The 15165-nt window shown below is 34.0% G+C and overlaps 1 protein-coding gene across 1 annotated transcript in view; it reads right to left on the bottom strand.

Annotated features, from left to right (window-relative positions):
• Positions 1-15165, bottom strand: part of LOC113317236 (transportin MOS14-like) — a 41712-nt gene that overhangs the window by 15292 nt on the left and 11255 nt on the right. The window lies entirely within an intron of this gene.

Raw genomic sequence — 15165 nt, 5'->3', positions numbered from 1 at the left:
ACTTGAGAGTAAGAGAATTCTTGATTTACAAAAATCCTGGCATCATATTCTCAAAGGTGTTGTCATTCTCAAGTTGAGTGACACGAAAAAGGATTTCGTTAAAAAACGAATTTTTTTATGAAGAATACCTCCTATGTGATTCAGCATCACAGTTGCACTGTCTCGGAATTCAACAAAATCCCTAATGAATCTACAGTATTAATAAAAAATATAGAAAAAAAAATATGAGCATAAATCTCTCATTAACAGGTTAAGACATGGCATCAAAAAGGCGAAGCAAGTGGTTATTTCAGGTAACTATACTGCTTCTCTTAACTACAGTTCTTCCACAAAGTCAAGCAGGATTAAATATGGTATAGTGAAAGTCAAACAAAGAATTAAGGAAAAAGATTTCATAATCCATGATGAGCCACAACATGCTCATCACAACACAACCTGATTGTGTTGCCTTGTGACTCCTCCTTCTTAACAACTGGGAGGATCGCACAATAAATGTAGGCAATTTCTTCTTCCTTGCAGTTATGATGGGATATTTTATGTATCTAACTAGGAGATTTTTCGTAAGAGTGTACAATATATATATATATATATATATATATATATATCCATTTCCATGACATAAAAAGGAAGATAAAAAATTGACATCTCCCTCAGTTGAGCCCTTGCTCAGAAGAGATGCATCAACCCTCAAATGGTTATGTGACTAATTGAGTGGAATGTTTTAATGATTAAGAAATTATTTATTATTATTATCTTTTGTGCGCCTTTAATTGTAAGTCATCCTTTAACTTGGTGTTATCACATCGCTGATAGTATGTCTAAAAGGTAATGAATCGGTGTGGGTATCAACACATGTTATGATATTATGTAGAGTTTTACCTGCCTATCTGACTCCTAAACAACAGACGAGAACATGATCCATGTGATTTTTTACCTAAAAAGCTAGTATGGAATTTGTGCTCTTAGAATGTTGATCTAATTAAATGTTGATATTCAAACTTAACATGTCAAAAGGGGTAAAGATCTTCTGACGTCCTCCAGAATGTTCTACCGGACAAAACTCTCAAATTTAGGTTGCCTTACTTTCTGAGTTAATGCACTCTCTTCTTAATTACAGAGTGTACCACAACTCAGTAGACCGTTTTGCATCTTATCAATGTCATTGACATTGAGAGGAAGCTCAACTTTCCTTGGAAGGTTTCAGAACCCACATTAGAATCCTTGGATCTCCTATTTGTGTTAAGTGGTTGCTTTTGGAAATGACTCCTCTACTTTTTGTTTTTCCAAACTTGAGAAATATACACTTGAGGTATTCCTTTATAAACAAGTGTACGTACGGGTTTTTCTCCTGAAACTTCAGAAGACATAGATGCTCCTTGAATGTTGTTAAACATCACTTATTCTTGTAAGTTCAATAAGCATACTTTCCAACATGAACCATCATTGTACACAATTTCAGAATCCTTGGTCATAGTGTATATCCTTCTGTGAAATTTCAAGGAGTACTTCTCACATACGTACATTAATTCCTAATAAGAATTTCTTTTAAACTAAGAAAGTGTGTGCTTGGATCTCAAGTTATCTTAGCTTGAATTCAAAGCTAACTAGAGACTTTAAAATCCATAAATAAAGAGGCTTACGTAACATGATTTAATCATTGACACTCTTGTTCCCTAGCTGCTTGCTAGTATCGGCTTCTATAACCTAGGTTTTTGTGAAATGTATTCTAGGTTACGACTTTGAAGACTTCACTTAGAGATTCGTGAAGCCTGGTCAGACTATCTTTTACCTGATAGTTCGTGTATTTAGATTTTGTTCTTATATATTTTTGAGGTTTCTGTAAATAAAAAAAAATCGAAGAAAAGGTTATATTAAAAAGAGAAATCTTTTACAAACTACAAAGGCAATCACTCACACATAAGGTATTCCCAATTTCTCCAAATGAGACTAGGGGTAACAAATTTGAAAATATTGGTGTCATAAGACCATAAGACTACAATATTTTTTATAAGATCAATAATCTCCGTTGTGCTTTTCTTACGACCACCAAAAACTCTCCCATTTCTCTCCTTCCACAAAGACCAATAAATAGCATAATGGATAATTTTTCACACCTCTTTACCTCTTCCAGGCAGCGCATTCGTCGACCACGCTTCAAACAAATGAAATAATGTTCTCGGCATAGGCCATGAAATCCTGAAAGCCTTAATAAAATAATCCCAAATTTCAAAGTAGTAAGAACAATGCATAAGGTTTCTGTAATATCAAATCATGAACAAGATAGATATGAATCACAACTCGGGTTTTGTGATTCCTCAAGAGAGAGATATAAACTATTCTTTGATTTGTTTGGATTGTTATTGAGAAGTGGTTATTAATCCAGGCTTCTCAGCTAACTGGGTGTAAATATTCCGGATTCATGAATATATTTCCAAACCTAGATTGAAAAATCAAAAGGAGAATCAAATAGGCTTGTCCATAAGAGGCAGATTAGTAACAAAATTCTTCAATAAGGTTGAAGTAACTCTTTGGATGTAAAGGACGCCAACTAAGGGAATCAAGTGCATATTGTCTTGTGAGGTTCAAATGGCGTAAAGAACACGACCGTAGTTAAATTTCCTGGAGGGTTAATTCGGTCTCAACTACATTCCAGTACGAAGTCTAATAGTTGGATAGTGTTTGTAGCGGTACAATACAGTGTGATGTTCAAAGTTACGAGACCCGGGATTTTTCTACAGGTGCAGTTTCCTTCATTAACAAAACTTTTGTCATGTGTTTTTACTTTTCCGCGTTATATTTTTCTATCTTTATAATTGGAATAGCGAAAGTAGTGTGTATGTAATGATTCTAGATAGTTTAAGTCATTATTAATTGAGATCAAAAACAAGACCCCCTCTTGTTGAATTCATATCTTAAAATATAGTTTGCAAGTTTCATACTTGTCGAATTCGGATCCTCTTGATTTGGATACGACTAGGTTGATCTTTAATATTAATTTTGAGATCATCCAAGACTCTTCTACACAATCAAGTTCATGGACCTTTAGACTAAATGTATTGAATATGAAAAAGAAAAAGGTAAACTCTATATATAATCTTGCTCAAGGGTCTTTGCTTTGACCTACTTGTGATTGTATTAGGTTTTGTCCATATAGGTAGTCGAACGAAAAAAATTGGTGGTTCACTTGGTAACCTCTCTTTTTCACCAAGCATGAACCAAGTTGAAGAGGATGATGATACCGATGATACTTGTTTTGAACTTCCAGACTCTGAGGACTATGTGTTGCCTTCAAAATTAAATTCAACAAGAGAGAAAAAAAAAGTAATCAAAATACGACTCACAAAAGAAGAACTTGGTCGTGCTATTATGTAAAAAGTGTGATGTGTTCCAAGGATATGTCGCAAATATTACAGGAATCGATAGATTCTTGGTGAAAGATTAAAAAGTCAGGTGCAACACTTGACTAAATATATACGATTATTAGAATAAGGATAAAGGTTATGGGGGATTTAGAGTAATTTATACACAATAATTAGGCACGACCTATAATTATTTCAGCTTGTTTCGGACGAGAAAGAGGAGGAGGATCACAACTAGTTTAAGTGTTAAATAGACCAAAGACCGGTCTTTAACTTGTTGTAAAATATATCTGTCACTATCTTTCTTTAACTTGTTATAAAATATATCTGTCACTATCTTTCTTCGGGTTTTAATGTAAAAATTTGTTGATCTCATTGACTTGAAAACTTTCCGAATAGCTGCTACATGTCATTTATGTACTCGCAGTAGCCAAGTAAAGATAGAGGGCATTACAAGGATTGTACAAAAGGACGTATGTTAATTAAAGTCTTAAATAGAATTCTTTTAAAATTTCGGTTCCTGTTAACAAGTAGCTTCAAGGTATGCAAGCAAAAGTAAGCCAATATTAATTTGCAAAGGTCTTAATCAAAATGAAGTTGCACATCATCTGGAAAAAAATGGCAAAAAAGAAAATGCATTTGAAGTCGACTCCTTGGTCAATAAGGACCCGAAGGAGATAAAACATATGACTTTACTTGTAAGGTGGAAAATAACTCTTTGGGACGCATTTAATTATGGCACCCAATATTCTCATCCACTCAGGTTATGAATGACTTTAAAAAAAAAGATAGCAGTTGTACCCAATAACACCTTGTAACCTTTTATTTAGTCAATCTGGCGACTAGGATGAAAAGTTTGCTTATATGTCCCGTAAAAAGTCTAAAACACAAATATCAAACAAATAAAGGGTCCTTGCATGTGTTACAAAGACATGATAAAAAAAAAATGGGTCGTGTCAATACGTATAGACATGGACATGCATGTCCCTATGGCAACACGGGGTTTTATGAGAAAGATATATTAGTTTAGTTTGTCGATAGATTTAAAATAGAAAAAGACCACCGGTGAAGAAAAATCATAAAAGAAAAAAAAATAACCGATAAATAGGAAAAAAAAGGGGGGTAAAAATGGTAACATAGAATTTGTTTTCTTTCTTCATTTGCAGTGAGATTAGAATAAGTAGAAGATGGCCGCGGGAGAAAGATGTGAAATATAAAGTATCCTAACACTTCATAATTATGACATATACGAATGTGCACCTCATGATAGGAGACTCCCATCGCTTAGATTATAGAGACAGAAATTGAGTTTCCGTATAGTTCCAGTTCAAAAAAACAATCAAATTTTATCCGGTCGATATAGATAAATAGTTATTGTGGATAAAAGATATTTAAGAGAAAAAAGAAAAGGAAATATGTTAGAGTATAGCTTGGTTGAACCCACCAAGCATTGGTATGTCAAGTTTGGTTGTCATATTTTAGTGAATCAAAACTCATCTAAAATTTGCTTGATTATGTACTAGAGACAACTTCGTTTAGGTTAGACTAGAAATTCTAGGAATGTTGAGACATACAAGCATTACTCGAAGACCTGAAGAAAGTGAAGAAGTAACGAACTACAACGACGACATCATCCTTCCTCTTGAGGTTAGTAATATTGACTTGAACTATTTCATTCCCAACGTATCTTTTAAGTCTTTCTTTATTGAAAACATAATTGTGAAGCTGTGTATGAGACATATTACTCTAGTAGTTAGACATGATCATATGATCATAGTATTAAGGAATTGGATTACAAAGTATAACTCTTATCTTTTGAACTTCGTAGATATGAAATCGACATAATCTTATATTGTTGTTATGATTATGTGTATGGGTTATGGTGAAGATTTCATCCTAGGAAACAATGTTTTACATTCGTTTAAAGGAAGTACATTCGTGAACTTGTTTTATGAATCGAAAGGAAATCGCTAGGCTTATTGGTATGTTATTCATTGCAAATCTTTGGATTACCAATATGTGTGAGATGGTAGAATCGATCGTAACCTTGTTATGTGTATTGATATAACTAATCACAATTCCTGACTTAAGAATTGGTATGACTGGTTTTCAGTAATTAGTGTAATCGATCCTAAGTAATCACCTGAGATGGTATGATCAATATTTGTAATTGGTGTGACTGATCCTAGTAATTGGTGTGACGGATCACAGAGAGTTGTGTAATCGATACTTGTAATTGGTGTAACCGGTCCTGGTAATTTGTGTAACCTATCCCAGTAACTGGTGTGACCAATCACAAGCAATACCATGATTTTATGGTAACCGGTCCTGGTAATTGATGTAACCGGTCTTGGTAACTTGTGTGACCGATCACAAGTGTTTCCGTAGTTAAGGTATAACTGATCCTAGTGATTGGTAGAACCAATTGAACCCATGAATGTGATTTGATATTTGATCAATCACATAGTTTCTTGGAATACTGATGAACCAATTCTAAACTTGTTTGGAAGTGTGTTATAATCGATTCCAAGATTTTAAATATGAAAGAGGATTTACAAACAGAAAGATGTCAACATACTTTGAACACGTACAATAACTCTTATATTTTATTGTTCAAATATATTCCTTATTACTCAAGGAGATCATGTGTCGAATAAATTAAGAATATTTTAATTAAGGTTGTTAGTTTTATATGGTTTAATTATCAGCAATTAAATGCATATCTCTAGAGAATAAAAATTAGTATTATGCATTTACTAATTGGAGATTTTCTATTGAGAGACTTCGAAAATATTGGACACGCATTTATTGGAATTAGGAAAACCGAATGGGCATTTATTACATATCTTGAGAATACTTTCGGTTTTGGAAATTCCTTGGTTCCCAAACATCCTTGGTCTATAAATACCGAAGTTTTCATTTCTAGAAAACTATCCTAAGAGCCAGGAAAACTTCATCTTGTTGTTGTTTCTGGTGGAGCCGTCTATCCGTAGAGGAAAGTACCATAATTAGGGGAAATCTCTTACGTCTGCTCGTTTAAAGACTTCCGGGGAATCAAGAAGCTCTACGAGTATCGCTGGTAGGAAAATAGATAATTGCAGTGTTATTATTTTTCGGTTGATTTGATTGACTAACGGTTGTTGCAACTTTGATTGCACCTAGTTTGTTTATGTTTGAGAATCTTATCTTCTGATGTAATATCCACTCAAACTAGGTCGATGTATCGACGAGATCTTTAGTCTGTTTGTAGATCTAAAGATATCTCGTGATAATCCATTGTTAACAGATTCTGTTCTGTGCGTGATTGATCACAAAGAGATTCAAGTGGTGTTGTGCAGGTTTTTATTGAAGATCATAGAAGATTTGAAGACGAAAAATATTTCTTATTTGGTTTCTCATATCTTTGTGTTGCACAACCTTGATGAACTGGGATTGAACTAGAATCAGATTTATTCGATTGATTAGTTGTGTGAGATCGGTATCGCTTTATAGTTTCTCTTTGAGATCTATATTGATTGATTGTGAATCTAGACTTGACTATTTGGATAGTTAAAGTTAGATTGATCAACCAGGCAAAGGATTTTATTAGCTTAAACGGAAGAGCCTTTGCATATGACTTGAGATATATTATCTTAAAGAATCAATTGAGTTGTTACCAAACAGATCTATTGTTCCTTAACTTTTTGGAATACGATACAAAGGAATTGCCCCAGTGCGTGCACTCATCGAAGTAGGAAGCGCAAGGATACTGAGGAAACTGAGTGAACTAGGGTTATTTGTTTGGTCTCAACTATACGAAGTTGGTTTAGAGTTTGTATATCGGCTTAATTTTGAGAGTATTCAAGTCTGGACTTGGTCCTGGGATTTTTCTGCATTTGCATTTTTCCTCGTTAACAAAATCTTGTTGTTTTATACTCCCTTTGTCCATTTTTATTTGTCCTAATTTCTACTTTGGTCTGTCCGTTTTTATCTGTCCGTTCTGTTTATAGACATACTTTTCCCTTAAACTATCAAATATACCCTTTCTTTTTAATAATTATAAAATTATTTTTAATATAAAGTTAATTCAAAATCATAAATATCATCACCATATATAAAGAAAAAATCCATTCAATATTTTTTCATATTAATAGACATTCTTTTTTTAAATAAAGCATTTATGGGTAGTTACAAAATTCCTAATACTTCTATTTATTCCTACATTGCCTTTTCATCAGTATTAATCTAATAATTTCAATTTTGGTAATAAACCAGGCTAGTCAAGGGATAGTCACGACATTTTATAGGATTTCCTTAATATCTTGACAAAGTCAAAGCGGACTCTTAAAAGTGGACGGAGGGAGTCTTTGTTTATATAATTAGAAGTAAATTACACAAATGTTAACTCTGTATTACTTGATAGTGATGCTATAGAGTTTGGTTAAGTATGAACCTATTATCAAGCAATCACACTTTGGTTGTCGTATTGTCTCGATCTCGGACCCATAGACAATCACACAAAGTGTGAGTACCGATTTGTCGTATTGTCTCGATTATGTCCATAGACAATCACATTCGGTAAGAGGACTTATAGGTGGATAAATAAAATATTGTGGTGTATTTTGTTATCCTCGTCTTTTTAAAATATAATAAAGAAAAATTGAATTTTAGTAAATAAAACGAGTTAAAAAGAAACATTATGAGTAAAAGTAAGTTAAAAATGAAAATTTGGAGAAATTCAATATTCGTGTAACATGTCATGGAAATTTATTTTCCATTTTGATCAAAATACGTTGAGTTACTAAGATACCCTTAAATCTGCAGAATTATACTAATACCCTCCCTTATCTTTTATATTTTTCCAAATTTTCTAAGGTTACTACAGGTAAACAAATAAAAGAAGGCTATAATATTGATGATAATCTTGAGAGTTTATTATCAATCTATTTGAATACCCGAGAAAAAAGTTAGAGAAGATTATTATCAGCGGCCGCGACCCCCTCTTAGAAAGGCAAGTAAGTAAACCACCATTGGGTGTATCAACCCTTTCGCAGTGTTCACGATCTCAACATCAATTACATGATCGATACTGGATAATGGAGAGACTGGAGTACATCAAGAAATCCTTGAGCTTGATCTCGATCACTGAGCATTACTTGAGCTTGAACTCGAACGACTTAAAAATTGCAACATAAGAAACTATTCGTTAATTTTATTTCTTATATCGAAATAAAGAACAATATTATTCTGGGTTTGGTTTCAGTTACACTTCAAAAAAAAAAAAAAGAGCCTTGGACGTCAAACTCTTCCTGAATTAAACCTCAAGCACAGAACAAGTAATTCATCTAGTTTATCAATATCTTCAAATATTTTAAAGTTGGCAACAAACAACATCAAACCATAAGAAATCTACACAAATTAAACACCCATAATCCAAATGTACTATATTATTAGTTTAGGCAAAATTCTCTGACCCGAAGTTTCCATTTCGTAAGTTTAAAACACAATTTGAACAGGAAATATGATTTCTTCCAATCACTTCAACAAATCAAAAACAGTTTTTATCTTTCTAAAAACACGTCAACAAAAAATAAACAATAAGTTTTACACCTACTATTGTCGAATATATATTGGATGATTTTGGACTTAACAAACGTTGGGTCACCTTTGAAAAACACCACAATGCCACTGGAAAGTGTGGACAGATTGAAATCTTATTAGATGAATGATACCCTTGATATGATTTCTTAGCATAGTCAAAATATTATGTTCTAACTCAAGATGTGAGCCAATTTTCTTCTAGATTGTTTTCTTTTTCTCGGAAGCCGGCAAAAACTTTTCTAGGATTGTTTCCCAACTAATGTGAACACATAATACTCTATTTTTTTAATTTTTTGATTAATTTTTTTATTAGTTAATTTTGTAAGTTTTCTTTTTCATTTACAAAATCTAGGTTCAGCTGACAAGTTATCAACCGAATCAAATATTTTGTAAAACATATCTAGGTTCAGCTAATAACTTGTTAGCCGAACCTTGAACGTTCTTCGCATATGAAGAATACTCAGAGGTTCGACATATTCGATCAAAAAAATAGGACAGCCGAACTTAGCATCGTTCTTCATATTATTAGCCAAACTACTCATCGGTACCTTCATAATGAAGAGCAATGATAAGTTCGGTTGATAATTTGTTTTGATTAATCAGACGAATTTCACTGTATAGAGTGTCATAAAATCCTAATTTTTCGATTTAATCATAATCTATCAATTAAATATGAAAAATTTAAGACATCTGTCTCTGGGAGATACTTTTTGGACATTTCTTTAATATGAGAAAAGAAAGATGGAAAAAGAAAAAACATGAAAAAAAGTGAAAAAAGTGAAATGAATAGTTTTTAAAAAAGTTTAAAAAAGAAAATTAAATAAGTTAAAAAAAACATTTAAAAAAAATTAGGAAAGGGAAAAACTTAAAAGTTGAAAAAAATAATAAACAAATTAACTAATAAAGGGAATCTAATAAGATTAACGCTAATTATTAATATTAAACACTAATCAGAAAAATGTGTTAGCAAGGTATTAATTTCTTAACCTGCCGGATATAAAGTTGTCGTCAGGTTGTAATTTTATAGAATGACGAAAATGCCTAGTCGACAAGTTATGCATGTTAAAACCCCGTCGACGTATAGTTATACCCAACAAAAAAGGATGTTATCGAAAAGGATGTTATCAACTTTATTCGGTTCATATTAGTTAGTACATTCATTGAAACATAAAATCTAATCACTTTTATGGGCATCACGTATGCAATTAGCACGTGTATCAAGCCTTCGAAACCCATAGGCGACTCTAGTGGACGAGTTATAATCTCGTGAGGGTTTACATAGAGATATACCCACAAAATCTACTACTATAAATTTTAAAATTATCAATCTTCATTGGACGAATCGGAGGAATATCCGTGCGATTCATATTCTGGAATTTTGGATACCATGAAATGATAGCTTTCATCAAATTTGAATCATTCCCCATTTTTCTCCAAGTAGCGCGCTTTTATGACTTCATGCTACAAAAACAAAACACAAACTTACTTTGTTAGTGTTGTTTAATTAGAAGATCAAACACTTTAGCTTATGCGAAAGAAACTTTAAAAATACTAACAAATTGTTGAGGGGATAAGATAAAGTGGCTAGAGTTGAAAATCCGTCGTTGGATAGATACAAAATCACATATGACTTTTTGGATAACTTGGTACCTATCATGAATTTTTTGATGAATCCTTCTCTTTGGATTTCCGTAGTCTCTCCTATATTTGTTATATATCTTAGTCCAAAAGGTTTAGGGTTTTACCCTTACGGAGGAGAGGTCGACAACTCAACTTTTTGCGTACTATGTTTTGATAATGGCCAAATCTTCGGAGGAGTCAAAAGATGTCATGAATGTATGTAAAGGTATGAAGAGATTTATAAAGAGTAGATGATGAATTGAGCTTTGTAGGGTATTTGAAAATAGGTGTGTGTAGTTTTGTAGAGAGAACTAGTGTATTTATAGGACACTGCCTGAAACTAGCCATTGTGATAGTGAATCAATGTTTTTGTACTTGTAAAATTTTGAATTTTGAACTCGCCGTCAAGGTTTAAGTTTCCTTAAAAATTCAACTAGTTATAGTCGTCAGGATAATTTTTTTGTTATCTGACGACTGCATATTTGCATACAGGAAAATGGTCACTTCCATCGACATTATTCGGCATGACAGTTGTGTAAAACAGCGTCGACTAATATATAGTCGTTTGGGTCTTAATGTTAAATACATGCCGACCAGTTATGTACACATGAAATGGTCACGTCCATCCTTATTTAGTTGGCACTGTAGTAGTTTAAACAGATGACGAGTAATGTGTAGTCATCTGGGTCATTATGTAATTTACATGCCGACCATTAATGATTTTTCACACAGAAAACGGTCACATCTACAACATTTAGTCGGAAATGTAGTGGTTTCAAAGGATGTCGACTAATTTTTAGTAGTCTTAACATGCCGACCCTGGTAAACGCACAATTTATGGTTCCAGGGTTCTCAGTCTGAAGAAAAAAAGGGTGCCGACCCTTCTATGGTCGTCATTGTACCATTATTAAAACCCTGGCGACTAAGTTGTTGAAACTTAACATACCTAAACAAACCATTCATTCAACATCTATAAATGCCACATTTGTCCAACAAAAAAATAAATACCTAACATTTGTCCAAACATCCATAAAAGAACATATGTCCAACCACTAATCATAATATACTTGTCTATAAAGAAATATCCATAAACTAGAGATTCATTCATGATCGCGACAACGAACACTACTCTGACCTCGTTTAGCAGAATCACCTCGTTGACTTCCACCTCCACAACTACGAGGACTCTTTAGTTCAGCATTTTATCAGTGGAGCATTTCTGTGGCATATTCATTATCAACAATCCTAGCAAAGTCAATATACTTAGTTTGTTGTTCAACCGACAAAGGATGTATCTCTCGCGCACCACATCCTCTTCACAAGGGTCTTTAAGTTATCCTTATATTTTTAGATAAACAAAAAACAATCATTAAAAACTCAATAATCTGCATAAATCTTAAAATTATAATAGAAACAAAAAATACTTGCAAAATTCTTAAGACTCGTTGTTGGGTCTTTTGCGGTGTTCTTCTTCTTACAATCCGGTTGATCAACAATTTCTTCCCTAAGCACAGTAGGATGAGCAAAACCGGAGTACCACGACATGAAATTTTCATGAGCTTCATGACCTTCGATCACCTCGTCCAAATGAATCAAATCAATTCTACGGTTACGTCCTTCGTTCCAATGAGAAATTTCTGGTGGTGGAGCTTAAACGACGTCAATAGGTTTTTGGTACGTGTTGCACTCCTCCCTTACCACTTTAAACAATGGTTCCTCACCAGGATGGGGTTCTTCTTGGACGTAACCAATTTGTCGCATTACCCGGCATGGATCGTACATTGAAAATCCTTGGGGATAAAATAAGGGATCGTAGTAAAATGCAACATCATTTCTACTATGATTATTCTATCTTTTCTGTCGTCTTGATATTGATCGAAGATTACCTCATAGGTTGTCATCTTGTCCAAGGAAACTCGCATGTTGATAAGCTGCTGAGGCATATCCTTATTCTGACTACTAATAAAAGTGTACATGTGTTCTCTAGGCTTGTGTTTCGCAAGCCAAGTCTTGACTTTGATGTTGGGGTTGGATTTCACCAAGGAAGGGAAGTGCTCATATATCCAAATATATGCAAACACAAAGTATAGTAAGAATCTTATCTCACCAAACACTAACTACATAAAAAATTTGCGAATATAAAGGATTTAGACAATTGAAATTGAATTACCACTTAGATTCCTGTTAACTTGCTTCCCTAGTGATCTTGAAGCCTTTGACAACTTTGCATTCAAGTGGCCAACCACCGCAGTACCACGTGAATACCTATGTATCTCATCAAGGGGATGCAATAGTTAAAGATACTTGGCGTCGACCAAGTTTCCAAAGAAGGGAAGGCACAGTTGGCCAGGACGTATAACAAATAAGCGGACGTAGTTGAAGATATTGACTCGCACTTTGTACACACTTCCCTCATCATCAAAAGTCTTTGTGGTCCCACTGTATGTGTCCTACAAATTCTTCAGATTCATCTTCTTACTTCTATAACCATCCTCAATCACAAACATAGACTCCAACTTCTTCACATCCTAACCGAACAAGTTTCTGGTCAATTTGAAGAGATCCTCCCAAGAAATTTGATCATCATACCCATCTTTGATGGATTTTCTATTAACCTCGAGGCTTAGAATTTGATAACAGCTATCGGAAGTAATCACCATCCCACTTAATGGGAAGAGCATTATATCCGTCTCCCCATAAAACCTCTCACAAAACGAAGATATAACAACTTTTTCATACTCAACAGCCGAACTCTTCACCGTAATACATATCCCAGAGTTCTTGACAATCTCTATCACACGTCACACTCCTTGTCAAGTGGTTATTCTTCATCATAGTGTTTGAAGCTTGGTGCCTCAAAAGACGGATGGCATTATTATGATCCTAAATAACAAAAACTAAAAACACATAATTAAAACATAAAAAATACAAACATTTGAAACAAATTTAAGATTGAATGTCTTAAATAAAAATAAAGTGAAATTGAGATTACTTTGTATCCAAAAAGAACATTTCCACCATCTTCGGTTAACCCTAGTGGTGGATCATCTTCATTTTGTACCTTCTTAAGTGAAGGGGCGGCGTGTGGGAATCAATAGGTTTATTGATGACCTTTTTTTTTCCCGGTTACAGTTGCATCTTGAGGTTTTGTTCAAGCCGGACCCCTGTTTCTTGGTCATTATCTTCTTCTTCATCATCTTATTTATTCTCTTCAACAATTTCACTTTGTCCATCATTGTTTATCACTATTCTTCCCGTCATCATTTTTATTACCATCATCATTACCTTCTTCAGAAAGTAGGATGTCTTGATCATCATCATCGTTATCTCCTTTAGCAGGCGATTCCTTGAACATCATCATTACCTCTTTTACCAGATGGAATTGATTGGTCTTTCTCTGGAATTTTATCAGAATCACTTGGTTCAGGTGGACCTTGAAAATCATTCCGTTCACGGATCTTGAGCGTTCCCGGCTCAACAAATTCCTCTCGATATGTTGCAAACAAGAGTTTGTCGCCTAAGCGAGGAGGTTTTGAAGGAGGAGTAACAAGTTTCTTCTTTCATTGCTTGACCTTTTGCAGCCTAAACAAGAACAATGGAAATACATTTCAATTAGTCGTTAGCGTCAACCCTTGAACAAGGAAACAACTAAGATATAACAGATATTAGTCGTCGGGGAGGAAAATAAAATTGAGTGACGAACAATAGTCATCACCTTAGGAAAAATAAAACAGTAACGACGAATATCAAAATGTTACGCAGAGAAACTAGGCTTTGATCAGCATTTAGCCGGCATTGTCGATAACTTATATAGCGACGACTACTACATAGTTGGCAGGGTATTGTTCGCATAACATGCCAGCTAATAACAAAATGGAACTCATGAGACACAAGTATTTGCACAACATTAGTTAGCATTTTAAAAAATTTAACACTGGCAACTAACAATGCAACATAATTAGTCGGAAATGTATTAGGTTAAATAGAGTGACGACCCTGTATATATTACTTCCAGGTGATGAAAGGTCGGCATGATATTCAACCTAGGAAGACAACGGTTACACCTAAACATAAAAAGTCGGCAGTCGTGGAACAAAAACTTTGCCGGCTACATAACTACAAATTCAGATATTCGATTTTTATGCCCTAATTTGACATGCAAATAACAAACTAAAGTATTTGGAGTGAGTTTAAGTAGGCATTTACTTTCTCAATCGCGTCATTTTTTCGGTTTCAGCAGTTTCAGGGATTTCTTCTTCAACTGTTTTTTTCCTTTCGTTTGTATTGAATTGCTTTTCCAATTCCAGGGTCATCGGTACTAAGTCTTGTAGAAGTGTTTTCATACGCTTCAGCTTATGCATGTTTGAAGATTAATCTACGATGTTTCGAATCGACGAGTTTTCAATCGTTTTTAACGAAGGTGGAGGGTTGTTGGTCGGGTAGAGGAGAAGATGAAATGGAAATGAAATGAGAATATGAATTAGGTTAAGTTTTAATCATAATGGATAAAGGTAATTTTGTAACTTCACCGATTTTGGTACTCCCTAGCCCTTTGAAAAACTCTGAAAGACCCTATAGACACCAGCCAGCTAGGGGGTAAAATGAA

Source organism: Papaver somniferum, chromosome 10 (assembly GCF_003573695.1).
Source record: "Papaver somniferum cultivar HN1 chromosome 10, ASM357369v1, whole genome shotgun sequence".
Lineage (NCBI taxonomy): Eukaryota > Viridiplantae > Streptophyta > Magnoliopsida > Ranunculales > Papaveraceae > Papaver > Papaver somniferum.
This window is presented reverse-complemented; position numbering and strand designations above follow the sequence as displayed.